The sequence below is a fragment of the Caloenas nicobarica genome, chromosome Z (genome assembly GCF_036013445.1).
Source record: "Caloenas nicobarica isolate bCalNic1 chromosome Z, bCalNic1.hap1, whole genome shotgun sequence".
Classification (NCBI taxonomy): Eukaryota; Metazoa; Chordata; class Aves; order Columbiformes; family Columbidae; genus Caloenas; species Caloenas nicobarica.
The window spans coordinates 3,493,531-3,508,595 of record NC_088284.1 but is presented as its reverse complement, the minus strand read 5'-3'; the positions used below and the strand labels follow the sequence as shown (position 1 = coordinate 3,508,595).

The 15,065-nt window shown below is 42.0% G+C and overlaps 1 pseudogene; it reads left to right on the top strand.

The window, feature by feature from the left end:
- Window positions 1–360: 360 nt before the first annotated feature.
- On the top strand, window positions 361–13,829 carry LOC136001414 (elongation factor 2-like; annotated as a pseudogene).
- The last annotated feature ends 1,236 nt before the right edge of the window (window positions 13,830–15,065 follow it).

The window sequence follows — 15,065 nt, the reverse complement described above, 5'->3', positions numbered from 1 at the left end:
CCAAAAAGAAAACACACATTTTTGTCTCCTACGTATATTTTGAGCTGGGCTTATTTGGGTTTTGTTTATTTGTTTTAATTCATATTTTATCCTTGCAGGAAGGCAGGTTCCTTGTGTTCAGGTGCACTCATTAAGACCTAGACTGTGTTGGAAACCTTTATTGATGTGACAACAGAAACGCATGTTTCATTATTTTTGTGTCATTTGCAACTTGAGCACAGACAAGGAAGCTATTTAAGTGTTTCTTCTGGTGTATTTTTCTTCACTTGAGAAACTAGTAAAAACTACTGATGTGGGGTGGGGTTTTTGTGTTTGCTTGTTTAATATTCCTCCCAATTCTGTTTTTCTCCATGTCCCTAGGAAGGACTTCATGCATTAAAGGGATTTGCAAGAAAAACTGCATTAACTGCACTGCTGTGACCTACAGGTGACTCATTACAGAATGAGACAGGCCGAGATTAGTAAGATCTCATCTTCCTTTGCTAAGTTGTCACATGTTTAAGAGATTATTACCAGGGCTTCTGAGGGGTGAGATTTTTCTTCTGCAAATTGAAGGAAGGGAAATGTTCTTAGCAAGAGATAAGAAGAATTATGGAAATGAGAAAAAATTCTGGGATATCATTTGTGAGAGGGGCCCTAAAATGTTGCTTTTTGGTAGTTAAGTCTTTAAAGAGGTTTTTGACCGAGCTGGACCATGGGTTTCTAGAGCTGGTATATTGGCTACAGAAGGAGACGACCCAGCCTCTTCTCAAAACCATGAAGGGTGGCTCACCTGAAAATGGACGTGGAGAGCAGGTGTGGGAGGAAGACCTGGAGAGGAGAAGGATGTGTGTGGAAGTTCTGATGGTAGCTGCAGTTTGGAGCTGTGTGTGTTAACCCTCCTGTAACATTTGGCAGGGATGAGCTGTTCTGTCTCCGCAGGTGGATTCTTCATTTTTGTGGCAGTTGACATTTTGTGAGACAGAATCTGAGCCATGTTTTAAGTTATGCCTCCACTCTTCATTCTTATGAAAACTTGCCAAAAATGTGAACAACTATTTGTAATACTAAGCTACAAGTTATGATCAACTTAATTTCTTCTTTAGATTGTGAATTTAATCTCAGATTGGATATTAGAAGAAACTTCTTCCTGGAAAGGGCTGTCGGGCATTGGAACAGGCTGCCCAGGGCAGTGGTGGAGTCACCGTCCCTGGAGGGGTTGGACAGACACAGAGATGAGGTTCTTAGGGACATGGTTTAGTGGTGGACTTGACAGTGTTAGGTTGACACTTGGACTTGATCTTAAAGGTCTTTTCCGTGATTCTAATCAGTAAATGTTTAAAAATTCTTATAGACATTTGTATACTTTAAAAGGAAGCAATAGCTCTCCTCTCCCCTCCTCTCCTCTCCCCTCCTTTCCCTTTTTTTTTTCTCCCCCATCCAGGTGAATTTCACAGTAGACCAGATCTGAGCAATCATGAACAAGAAGCCAAATATTAGGAATATGTCTGTGATTGCCCATATCGATTGTGGCAAATCAGCCACGACGGACTCCTTGGTGAGTAAAGTGAGTATCATTGCTTCAGCCAGAGCAGGAGAAACGTGATTCACAGTCACATGGGAAGATGAGCAAGAAAGAAGTATCACAATCAAGCCTGCATAAGAATTTGTTTGTATCATAGAATCATCGAATGTCCTGAGTTGGAAGGGACCCACGAGGATCCTCAAGTCCAACTCCTGTCCCTGCACAGGACAACCCCACAGTTCACACCATGTGTCTGAGGACGTTGTCCAGTCTCTTCTTGAACACTGTCAGGCTTGGGGCCGTGACACCTCCCTGGGGAGCCTGTTCCAGTGTCCAACACTGTCTGGGTGAAGAACCTTTTCCTCATGTCCAACCTGACCCTCCCCTGGCCCATCTTCTTGCCATTCCCTTAGGTTCTGTCACTGGTCACCACTGAGAAGAGTTCAGCCCTGCCCCTCCTCCTCCCCTTGTGAGGAAGCTGGAGCCACCCTGAGGTCTCCTATCAGTCTCCTCCAGGCTGAACAAACCCAGTGACTTTAGCTGCTCCTCATATGGCTTCCCCTCCAAACCCTTCACTGACTTTGTAGCCCTCTCTTGTATTTCTTCTTCTCTCTTTACAGTCTGCAACTGTAAAGTTAAAAAGTTGTCAAGTGATTCAGAGCATGACTCTACAAGTGTCTGATGGTGATATTACGCTCTGACTACTATCTCGAGATGCTTATTTTTGAATGAGAATAAAAATTAATTACACTCAAAGCAGAATTTTAGATCCTAAGAATTTCAGAAATTGAAATATTGAAGTCTTCTTGTGGTTTTTCCTCTAAGTACACTGAGAAATATTTGCACTGTAACACAGCAGGGGTAGGTCCCTGACCAGTGCAAGTTTTAAAATCAGCAAACTATGAAACATTATTAAATTAATATAAATAATTTCTTTCTCTTACAGGGCAACTTCTATGTATTATGAACTCTCCGACAACACCTTGAGCTTTGTCAAATAGTGTAGGGTTGATTCAGGTTTTCTTATTAACTTAATTGACTCCCCTGGACATGTTGAATTCTCTGAAGTTACAGCAGCTCTCTGTGTCACTGATGGTGCCCTTGTTGTGGTTGACAGTGTTTCAGGTAAGCACACTCTTTTAGTTATTATAGAAAGACCTCAGTGTATTTTATTTTCTTGCTCTTAAGAAAAAAAAAATCATGAATGATGGAAGAAGCTTCTTTCTCTGAAAGTTTAACTTCTAATGGTATGAATTCTGATTTGCAATCTTAGCCTGTGGCCTTTGCTGTATCTTAGAGGATTATATCCATTTTGTATCCAGTTTGTGTGTTAAAGGTAGCGTAACTGAGGAAGTAAAATCAATCTTTCAGTAATATCCTAGAGAGTGGAGCTGCCTGTCATTTTTCTCCTTCAGTTAGAAAATGGAGTGATATGTAAAACTGAGTAACAATGACAGTTTCAGGGAGCACCACCAAATTCCCAGTTTGAATTTCCCAGTCACCACTGTACAAAGTAGATTAGAGATCTCACCTATGTATAAAATGCATGTTTTAATTACGCCTATATTTTTAGAGGCTTTGTGTACAGACAGAGATTGTTCTGCAGCAGGCTGTTGCTGAAGGCATGAAAACAGTCCTGACAAAATGCATCGTGCTTTGCTGGAGTTGCAGCCAGAGCTTGAGAAACTTTACCAGATGTTTCAGCATATTGTGGAAAACATCAATGTCATCATTTCCACTTATGGAGAGAGTGAAACTGGACCAGTGGGTAATATTACCATAAGGAACATTTTAAAACTTTGCTGTGGTTGAAATCCTGTTTTGGAGAATACTAACCTTGATATGAAACAATTGCGTGCATTTATCATGGAGTCACAGGCTGGTTGGGGTTGAAGGGACCTCTGGAGATCATCCAGTCCAGCCCACCTGCTCAAGCAGGTTCGTCAGAGCAGATCACACAGGGTCGTGTCCAGGCGGGTTTGAATGTCTCCAGAGAAGGAGACTCCACAACCTCTCTGGGCAGCCTGGTCCAGGCTCTGGCACCTCAAAATAAAGAAGTTTCTCCTCATATTCAGATGGAACCTCCTGTGTTTCAGTCTGTGCCCGTTTCCCTTCATCCTATCATTAGGCACCACTGAACAGAGTCTGGTCCATCCTCTTGACACCCACCCTGGAGATATTTACCAGCATTGGTAAGATCCCTCTCAGCTTCTCTTCTCCAGCTGAACAGCCCCAGCTCTCTGTCTCTCCTCATCAGAAAGATGCTCCAAACCCCTCAGCATCTTTGTGTCCCTCCGCTGGACTCTCTCCAGTAATTCCCTGTTCTTCTTAGACTGGGGAGCCCAGAACTGGACACAGAACTCCAGATGTGGCCTCACCAGGGCAGAGCAGAGCGGGAAGAACAACCTCCCTCCACCTGCTGGTCACGCTTTTCCTAATGCACCCCAGGGACCATTGGCCTCTGGGCCACAAGGGCACATTGCTGGCTTATGGTCACCGTGTTGTCCACCAGGACTCCCAGGTCCTTCTCTGCAGAGCTGCTTTCCAGCAGCTCAACCCCAGCCTGTACTGGTGCCTGGGGTTGTTCCTGCCCAGGTGCAGGACCCTACACTGGCCCTTGTTGAACTTCATGAGGTTCTTCTCTGCCCAGCCCAGCCTGTGCAGGTCTAACTGAATGGCAGCACAACCTTCTGGTGTGTCGGCCCTTCCTCCCAGAGATCTGGGCAACCTGGCTGTTCTTCATTCCCATTCCACCCCCACTGTTTCATACTTTTGGGGATTTTGTTTCACATCAACCAACTGAGCAGTGAAAGCAACTAGGAGAGAGGAGAGAATTCACAAAGCAGATCATCCTCTAAGTGATACTTTCTTATTAACAAAATGTGCAACCTCAAGCCAGTTGCTCACTGTCATTCAAACATCAAATGTCAGACGTTTGCCTGGGACAAACTGCTGAAGGGAATCTATGGTTTAAAATTCAAGGCAAAGGACCAGAAGATTAGCTTTCTGTGCCTGGCTTTGTTGATTTGGTCAGTTACATGACAAGAAACATGGCCTTTCTGCTATTTCCGACTGAGAAGACATTTCGTTTGCTCTTAACTGATCTGAAGGTGTGGTCTCTGTTATTCTTGCAGTAATTATATCTTAATATGCTGGATATCTCTGGAAGGATGATTTGAAACTAGCAAGACAAATAGTGTTTCCTGTATTGCAGCTGAGAAGTATAAAATTTAAAAAAAAAAAGTCAACTGAACATCTTCTCTGGTGGTCCAGCTGTTAAAGTAAGGAATCATCAGAACTGGGCTGCTTCAGATATTACTTTTTCCCCCAAATGTCTGCAAGATGGACCTTCTCACCAGAGTTTTCAAACCTGGTTCCCTTTTTTCAAATGTGATCATAATAAACAAGCGTACTCTATGGCTAAAATTGCAGCATAATCTGGTTACTGGAACAAAGAACTCTTGCCTAGGAGTGGGTTCTAATTCTTCAATTCAATGAATCTCAGCAATTCTAAAGTCAGACCAGGTTTATCATATGCAGGGACAGGAGTTGGACTTGATGATCCTTGTGGGTTCCTTCCAAATCAAGACATTCTGTGATTCTATCAGTGTGGCAGGAAGGAGCTGCCCATATTTTAATTTCCAGAAAAAGTTCCCTAACAATTCAGTTAATATTCTTTACAAAGTCATAATCCCCCAAATCCTACTAAGCACTTTACAAATATTTTTCTGAAGTTTTTATTTTAGCCTTTGTTTTAAATATTTTCACCATGTGTGACAAAGTAAGGCTCTCACTTCCAAGCAGTATTCAATAGACCCATTTAAGGGGTCTATTATAGGGATCCATTTTAGGGGGTCTCTTTTAGGGGTCTCTTATATGTTCCAGAAAATATGTGGCATCTTCACTATTGCTACCTATAATTGAAAGCAGTTGATACATTTCAAATCAGTGTTTTGTGAAATGCATTAACTTTTCTTTCCTCTTTTAACCTTTTGTAATGCAGATATGCTGCATGTGCCTCCTACAGTGAATTCTGATAACCTGCTCCATAAGAGCAGCGAGAGAAGATTCATTCTCAGAACTTCAGAACATAAATGCTTTTATTGAACTGCATAAGTAAATTTAATACACAATATGAGATGATGGACCCACTCCAGACTTTTGATACCAGTGAGTATTTCTGTGAATTTAATCAACCTTAAATTGTATCTCATAAATGATGGAGGTAGTTTCATATTAGATATATACACAACTTGCTATTAACTGAATGCTTTATACATGTGTGAAAGCTTAATATATATTTTTTCTGACACCTTATAATAGGCTAACCTGCCTTGACTGATTTAGCTCATAGGGTACTCAAAGATTTATCTTGTATGTTATTTAAACTATTTTAGCAAGGCCCCCGGAAAAGCCTAAAAATGCACCTTGAAGTTAGTGTATTTAAGTGTAGTAAAAAACCTGAAAACCCTAAACAAACAAAAAGCCATCCTTTGCCTCCCTAAACACCTAACAGTTATTGCTACATTCAAATAAGGATTGGCCACTATTCTGCTATTTCGATCTCTGCTTAAATGTGAAAGTTTACAAAGTTTTCTTTTAAAAATAACTAAGCGGAAATTTACAGGAAAATTGGAGACTCCTCAGGTTCCAACTGGATGAGTAAAAATAAATATCTCCTTCAGATATTTCGATACAGCAACTGGAAAATTCAGCAAATCAGCCACTAGCCCAGATGGAAAGAAGTTGCCAAGGACATTTTGCCAGCTAGTTCTTGATCCTATCTTTAAGGTAAAGCAATATTTTGTTTTGATTTGATTGCAGGGGCATAAGGAGAGACTTCTAGTTTAGCAGTTAGCTCTTAGGAAAGCCATTCCTCTTATAAAGTAGGTCCATATTTTCTGCAGAGACTAGAAAAATCCTGCAGTATAAGAACAACGTGCAAAAAGTGAGACAGAAGTAAAAGGCGGCAAATCTGAACAGTCTGTTCACTGAAATAACATATTCTGTTAATCGTTAGATTAAAGATTTGTGTGTAACCTCTTCTGACAGGAGTTTGAAATTTCCTTTGGAGTAAGAAACATTTGATAGAACTTGAGAATCTTGATTTATGTGATCCTTGTGAATAGTTTCTCAAACAAAAGCCTACAACAGAGAAGCCAGGGGGTTTTCAGACGTTCAACATGTTTAAGACAAACGGTAAGCAAAATCTGTCTGTTATATTACATACTTGTTTCAGATCTTTGATGCCATTATGAATTTGACGAAGGAAGAGGTAGCCAAACTCATAGAGAAACTTCATATCAAACTAGACATTGAAGATGGAGATAAAGAGGGGAAAACCCCTTCTTAAGGTAACTTGGCCTTTCTCCTTCGTTACAATTTCTTGCCCTTGAGCTGTGTAATGAGAACAGGCTTTTAGGTCTTTCTAAAATTTGCAGAAACTCACCTTAATTGTCTTTTCATAAGCTGGTCAGTTAATTTGTGTGTCGGGAATGTCACGATTTGAAATAAAGTGCTTGGTGATGTATTGCACTGAATTTGCTAGAGAGATAACAGGACTTAAGTGTGTTGCACATACAGAAAACATACTTGTTTTCATTTAACAAAAGGCAGAAAATTTTTATTTCATACATTAGAAAAACCACCAACACCCTCTTCTCAAGGTGTAAATGCAATGTGAATACAAAATGTATGGCCACACATTGTTGGGGAATGGCTACGGGAAAAGGGGCATGGGTCCAGTGATCTGCTGTATCAGGAAAGCTTGTTCTAGTCAGCATGAGTAGGCCTTGGTAGGCCTCGGTGAGCAAGAGTCAGAAACTGCTGATGGAAAAGTACTGACCGAGGGTAATCTGGGTTATTTACAGGCAAAGAGGAGTTTCAGTAAACGACCTTGAGGGACTAGCTCTGGGAAGAAGAGGAGCTTGCATACCAGAGAAACCGCAAGGGGGGTTGGGCTACTTAGGTATTCTCTCCAATTATTGAATGACTAGTAGGCATAATTATCTAAGGGACTATATAAGTGTGTGCAACTTATTAATAAACTGAAGTATGCTTTATCACTCATACTGAGTCGGCTGCATTTCTTCCTCCGCCTTCTCAGGTCTGAATCCCTGGTGGGGTTCTTCCCCGCAACACATGTATACTGTGGCTGTGTAATCAGGAACACAGTTTCTGATTGGCCCTCACAAATTCCTATATATACCAGAACACTGCTGGATTCCAGTGAACCTTTTGAAGTGTGATGTCTGAAAGCACATGATAATTTTCTGCGCAGCACTGAATGTCAAGAACAGAGGCTTTTAAGACACTGCCCATTTCCTGTAGTAACTCATGTTCTCCTCAGGTACGTTAAAATCCACATGAAAAGGAGGCCCAGGGTTACAAGTGGGAGCGCCCTCCTTTATGAGGAGAAGCCACAGTCCATTGGATGGCATTTGACTGATATGTGGAAATGATCAGCTTTGTACTTTGGAATTTTTTGTCTTTGATCTACTTGACAGAAATCAGATCCAGTTGCATCTTACTGTGAGACAGCTGGTAAAGACAAGTGTGCTTATTCAAACCTCCCAACAAACACAACAGGCTTTATATGAAGGCTCAACCCTTTCCTGATGGCCTGGCAGAGGATGTAGACAAAGGGGAGGTCAGTGCGTTATCTGGCAGAGAAATATGAGTGGGATGTGTCTGAGGCTCACAAGATTTAGTGCTTTGAACCTGGTGGTCCAAATATCAGTTGACCTCACAAAAGGTGTCCAGTATCTTAACGAAACTAAAGTTGGTGTTGTTGCTGGTTTCCAGTGGGCTACAAAAGAGGTAGGTGTAGCTCTGTATGTTGTATCTTGCTTTACTGAAATGTGTCTGAGCTCTGTAGTACTTATTCATGTGAAATCTTCAAAAACTGTCGATAACTGATAAGAACAGGATAGTGGGCCAGTTGGAAGTTGTCCCCACTGAAGAACATATCTCACTCAACCTATGTAATGAACATACTGTTGCCTGTGGGCATTTTAATATTTGTTCTCGAATCATAGAATCACAGAATAGTTTGGGTTGGAAGGGACCTTCAAAGCTCCCCCAGTGCCACCCTGCCATGAGCAGGGACATCTGCACCAGCTCAGGTTGCTCAGAGCCCCGTCCAGCCTGGCCTGGGATGTCTCCAGGGATGGTTCAGCCACCACCTCTCTGGCCAACCTGGGACAGGCTCTCACCACCCTCAGTGTAAATAAAAAATTTGTTCCTCGTGTCCAGCCTGAATCTCCCCTCCTTTAGTTTACAATGCTTCTGGAAGTCTTTTCTGTGTGTATAGTGTGTGCTGCCTTGGTCTGAATATAACTGTTCAGCATCAGCATGAGTGATTTAAAGCAGGCCAGAATCCTGCAAAGTGAAGGTTCATATCTCCAAAACTTCTGAGTAGTATCACGCTTTTTTTTTCTGCTTATAACACTACAGGGCATCTTGTGTGAGACCATCAGAGGTGTTTGTTTTGGTATCTGTGATGTTGCTCTACACGCTGACACTATTCATTGTGGTGGTGAGCAAGTCATTACTACTGCGAGGAGAGTTCTGGATGCCTCTACTCTTACGGCACAGCCCAGGTTTATGGAGCTGTCTATCTGATAGAAATACAGGTATGCAACAGGGTATTATATTCAGGGTCATAGAATCATTTAGGTTGGAAAAGACCTTTAAGATCATCAGGTCCAACCAGAAACCTAACATGGCCAACAAGAGAGACGCAACCAGTCTTTTAATTGTGTTTCCACATTCTCTTCCAAGAAACCACAATAGTTCTGTTCTGTGTCTTTTACATCAGGGACACGAAGACTGTGTGAGAACAGGTTTTCATGCCAAAGTTAGAAAAAGGTTAAATGGAAACAGCAAAATTTTGGTGAGGAGGTGAATTGCCACTACTTTGGGGAAAGTTTTGATATAATTTTTTTCTTTTTCCTCTCTGTCACTGTAAACATTCAGGAGAACAAGCAATGTGTATCCTAAATAACCAGAAAGAGCAGCAACGAAATTTTGATTTTTTTAATAAGCTCTCTTTGAGCTGTTTAAACATTAACTTCTGTCCTTTGAATAACGAGATTTTCTTGGTAAAAGAAATTATTCCATGAAAGAACCTGGAAAATATATTCCATGCTAGAAGAATTTATTTGTCACTAAGTACAGCTACTCAGATATCAATTTGTCTTAACTGTCTTAACAGCAATTGGAAGATTTAAAACCTGCTTTAAAATTAATTCCAGACTACAGTGCTGGGTGGTGGGCAGGGAATCTGCCAGGTCAGTTGCTTAAAAATGCTTTAGCCCTGAGGGCTGAGGAAGATAAATGCAAGTAAAGATGAAACAGAAGGTGGAGAATTTTTTCACCTCAGTGACTTGTAAGCCCTGTTGTGACAAAGCGGGAGAGTTCTGCAGCCTTAGTAGTGTGTTTCTAAGCAAATGTGGTTTTTTAAGTACAGTTTTTATCAGAGTGCTTCTCAGCCATGTTATAAGCTCTAAGATGGCAAGATCCTGTTTGTATAAAATTTGCATCCTGTAGTAAATCCATTTCATAGAATCTTAGAATAATTTTCATTGGAAGAGACCTCAAGATCTTCGATTCCAACCATTAACCCAGCCCTGACACTAACCCACGTCACTGAGAACCTCATCTCCGTGTCTGTTCAACCCCTGCAGGGATGGTGACTCCACCACTGCCCTGGGCAGCCTGTTCCAATGCCCGACAGCCCTTCGGGGAAGAAATTGTTCCCCAGATCCAACCTCAACCTCCCTGGCGCAACTTGAGGCCGTTTCTTTGTGTCCCTGTCTCCCCTCAGCTCCTGTTCTCCAGGCTGAACCCCCAGGTCCCTCAGCCGCTCCCATCACACTTGTGCTCCAGCCCCTTCCCCAGCTCCGTTCCCTTCTCCCAACTCGCTCCAGCACCTCAAGGCCTTTCTTGGCGTGAGGGGCCCAAACTGCCCCCAGGATTCGCGGTTTGGCCTCCCCAGTGCCCAGCACAGGACGGTCACTGCCCTGGGCCTGCTGGCCACACCAGTGCCGGTACCAGCCAGGATGCTGGTGGCCTCTTGGCCACCTGGGCACACGCTGGCTCATGTTTAGCCGCTGTCACCAACACCCCCAGGTCCTTTTCTGCCAGGCACTTTCCAGCCAATCTTCCCTGACCCTGCAGCGTTCATGGGGTTGGTGTGACCCAGGTGCAGGACCCAGCACTTGGCCTTGTTGAACCTCATCTTTGTTGAAGCACTAGAGGACTCTGCTTTCTTGTGCCCAAGGCTACTGAGGGTAATTCACTGAGCATATGCCCTTTTGCCTGACCTGTGTATGTAAACTGCAATCCAGTCCAGTCAGTATATACAGTAATCGGAGAGGTCACTGTCATGTGAGGTACACGGGGCAGGCAGAGCTTCTGAAAGATGTCTTGCACGTGAGAGTGAAGCTACTTGTCACACATGAGAGAAATTTCCCTTGAGTGAGGAGCCATCATGGGAAAAACATCAAGAGACCTGTCTAGAGGGATTGTCTAATGCTGCCTGGTGGTGTTTTAATTACTAGTGATCTTCTTTTTTGTAACTTGATTTTTTTTTTTTTTTTAATAGCGTCCAGAGCAAGTGGTTGGTGGGTTCTGTGATGTGATGAAGAGGAAAAGGGGATACATTTTTGAACAATCCCAGGCAGCCGGAACTCCAGTGTTTGTGGTCAAGGCACAGCTACTCTGTAATTGAGTCATTTGGTAAGACAACTGGTTTTTTTGTTATCAACATGCAATTAAAAACAGACCCCTACAGGACGAAAGAGATTTGGGAATTCCCATTTTATTTGGTCCAAGCTTCTTCCCGTTGTCTCTTCACATCTTCAGTTCAGAACAAATAGTTTACTCCTCATTTTTCTGGCAGCCTACTCCATTGGGCTCCGATGCCAGCAGAGTGTGCCAAAAATATGTGTTGCATCTTCTGCACGTTAAGACTTTTCCATGTACACCAGATTCAGTTTCCATCATTTTAAATCAAGGTCTTCCTTTGAAACAAGCTTAGAAGAAAGAATTGGTCTGCAGCAGCAGCAGGCTGGAAAATTTGATACCAATTTGGATCTTTAAAAGGAGGAAAAGTGCCAGTCTGAGGAGCTTAAATGGCATTAAACCCTCTTGCCAATCTGAAGACTACCTTTAAAATAATATGCTGCCCCTGAAACTTCATCTTTTCAGTGTGGTACAGAGCCCTTCCTCTGGTATTATGGTTTGTTTGTGTGTCCCATTTCCCTCCTCTCTGTTTAAAAATGCACTTCAAGGGTTTTCTGTGACATTGTGACAGAAAGTTTACCAGTTTCATGGGATGTGCTTGGAACTCCTTACATGGTAAAACCGTAAGAAATGTAATGTTTTATTTTGGAAGGGGCTTCTTTGTCAAAGTGGATTAGTTTGGTAACTGCTATAATAATCAGTGATGAAAAAAGAGATACTTAACTTTCAAAGTTTAAACTGGCAACTTCTTAAAAGAACAGTTCACATGTGTTTGTGTGGATGGGTTTTGAGTATTTTGGGTTTTTTTTTTTCCCTTCTCCAAGTTTCCACAGAGCTTGAAACAATTTCATAAAGAGACACATTTTCCAAACATGGAAAAACAAAAAGAAGCTTAGACTCGGTAGAATTTGTGATACACTGGGCTGTCAGCATCAACTTAAATAGCAATTTAATATCTGTATTCTGCAGAACTCTCCCTGTGGTTCCTTGCCAACACTGCTGTTGAATCTTCCTAAAACAGTGATCAAAAGCTGCAGGGAAATATCTCTGTTCCTATAAACTAGAGGTTAGAAGCAGTTCTATGGTGGCGAAGTCTCAGTTCACAGGCAGCGGCTCCTCAGGGGACTGAATACTTAGAAGAAGGGGATGACACTGCTATGAAGATGAGCAAATGGCAAAGGAAAGACCTATATATCTTCAGTTAAATGTAAAGCTCCTGGACCATCAGACTAAATATCAACAATCTGAACAAGGGAATCGAGTGCACTGTCAGTAAGTTTGCAGATGACACCAAGTTGGGCAGGAGTCTTGATCTGCTGGAGGGTGGGAAGGTTCTACAGAGGGATCTGGACCAGCTGGATCGATGGGCTGAGGCCAATTGTCTGAGGTTCAACAAGGCCAAGTGCCGGCTCCTGCACTTGGGTCACAACAACCCCACGAACACTCCAGGCTCTTTTTGACGGCAGCTGAGAGTGCTTAAGGAAGAGAAAGAACAGAGCAAGCTGGTGTAATCTTCCCCTTTTTTTTTTTTTTTTTACAACTACTTTCAGGGCCTTCCTGGGGCAGAAGTGGTTTCTAGATGAATTTAGTAAGTCTTGCTGGATTTCTTTATGATGTTTCTCAGTCTCTCTGTCAAACATCAGCATCCAGAGAACTGGCCAGGACTTCCACAGATCAAGATGTGGGAAGAATGGCCTCTCTTTGTGTCTCTAATCTGCCTCCTGATAGCTCCAAATGGTGCTTCCTTATATCAGAAATGAGCACAGGCACATTTTGATCTTTATCCACCGTGTCCATTGTCACTTTAATTAATTAAATAATTAATAGCCCTCTAGATCCTCCCTACTACATGGCTGCTCTTTCCGTGCTGAAAAACCCCAACTTGCCAAGCAAGTGTCTTTGCGTGGAAGCCAGTTCAGAGCTCTGGTCATCTGTGTCCCCCTTCTCTGAACCTTTTCTGCTTTTATAATAAAACAACCACAACTGCACACAGTACCCAAGATGCAAGATTTCACTGGACATAACATTTGAGCTTCTGTTCCTTTCCTAACAGGTACTAAAACTTTACTTCTCGACTGCTGCTGAGCACTGAACACTTTTGTACTATTTAAAACAACCCTAAGATCTCAAACCGAGTTGTAGTGAGCAGTTCAGCTCCTGTTACATATGAAACATTATTTTCCCCATATCCTTTTCTATCTAAGTTCAATTTTATTTGGAATTTTATTGCCAGTTTACTTGGTCGCACTGGATCTTTCTGCAATTCTTTGGAGTTGGCTGCTTTTTCACCTGCTTGAAAGAATCAACTGGAAAGTAGCAGTTTCCTAAAAGTACCGTACCCAGGTTCTGGAGGAGGGGAGCAATTCATAATAAACTTTTTTTTTTTTTTTGGCTTTTTTCAAGTAGCTCGCTCATCCCTTTTTATTTTTTCTTTTCCATTAGATTTTACCACCAACTTGAGGTCCAGCACTGGTGGCCAGACTTTCCCACGGCGTGTCTTTGATCTTTGCAAGTTGTGGCCAAAACATGTAAGCCGAAAGGCTTGAAGGAAGGAATTCCACCTCTGGATAATTTATAATCACTTCTGTTTCATGTTGTGGGATACACTGCCCTGTTTTTAGAGTGTTACACACACAGTGATCATGGCAGCATGATCACCTACTAAAAAAAGAAATAAAAATAACATTAACTTATGGGACTGTTGTTGCCTGTATCTTGTCTGCAGTCACTGATGTCTGTGTCAAAAATCCACATTAAAAAAAAACCACTGTTGTTTAGGACTCTAATGGTGGGTTTTGGCTTGCCTAATCCACAATTTTCTTTTAACCTAGGAAGCAACTCTCTTTGTTGTTGCAGAAATTCTTGTTGAACTGTCAGGTTTTGTCTTCTCAGCCAGAAGATGCGTTCTTTCATTTCCAAACTCGAATCCTCTGTGCTCTTGAAGACTGAAGGCTTGCAGTTACAGGTAAGCTTTCTATCTTAAGGTAGATATAGAAAATCCCAACTATTTTGGAAGTGCTGCTGGACAGGTGAAGAACCACCTGGGGCTTGTATTACATGGTTGTCTACATGGCTCGTGATTGTTTCAGACAGCTTTAGTTGAGCTGGAAGTATGAAAATTAGAAAACATGCCTTAGGTGTAGCCTTTTTGTAATTAATATTATATTTTAGCAGCTAGGTCTCTTCAGGAAGGTCATTTGTCTTCTAGAAAATGAAAAAATGTAGCTAACAGCTGGTTGGACAAAAAGGACTGGTTCTCTGTGTTGTAGAGGGACTGTGGATTAGTCTCACAAGCTTCACTTTCCTTCTGCAGTTGGTTTGAAGGTATCTTTGGTAGAGCCCACTCAAAGCAGTAACAAGATACCTCCATAGTGGAAACAAAGAGGTAAGAAGTCATCTACCCTTTTCTTCAAGATTTTTTCTCCTATTAGAAGTTCTTAAGTAGACATTCTGATGCTTTTTAGAACTTGAAAGAAAAAATAAACCAAAACCTCATCTGGATACAACCCTGGAGTGGTATAGGCCTTGATTAAGTTATAGTCCCATCCCCAATTAAGTAAATTCATTGCTGGCTTGTCAAAGCTAAATACAGCTGCAAAACTCCTGCACAAAACATCTGGAGAAGACTTTTCAGGGCTGAGGTAGGGTTGTAACTACTAACAGGGCACAATAGTTAACAAAATTCTAGCCTTATTTTATCATACCATGAATGGTTTAGATCTAGTACATGTCCTAAAAATGGCTCTCACCCTTTTCTGACATATGTGAGATATATAATCCCTTCAGCCAGTTCAGCAACTGCCCAAGTCACAGT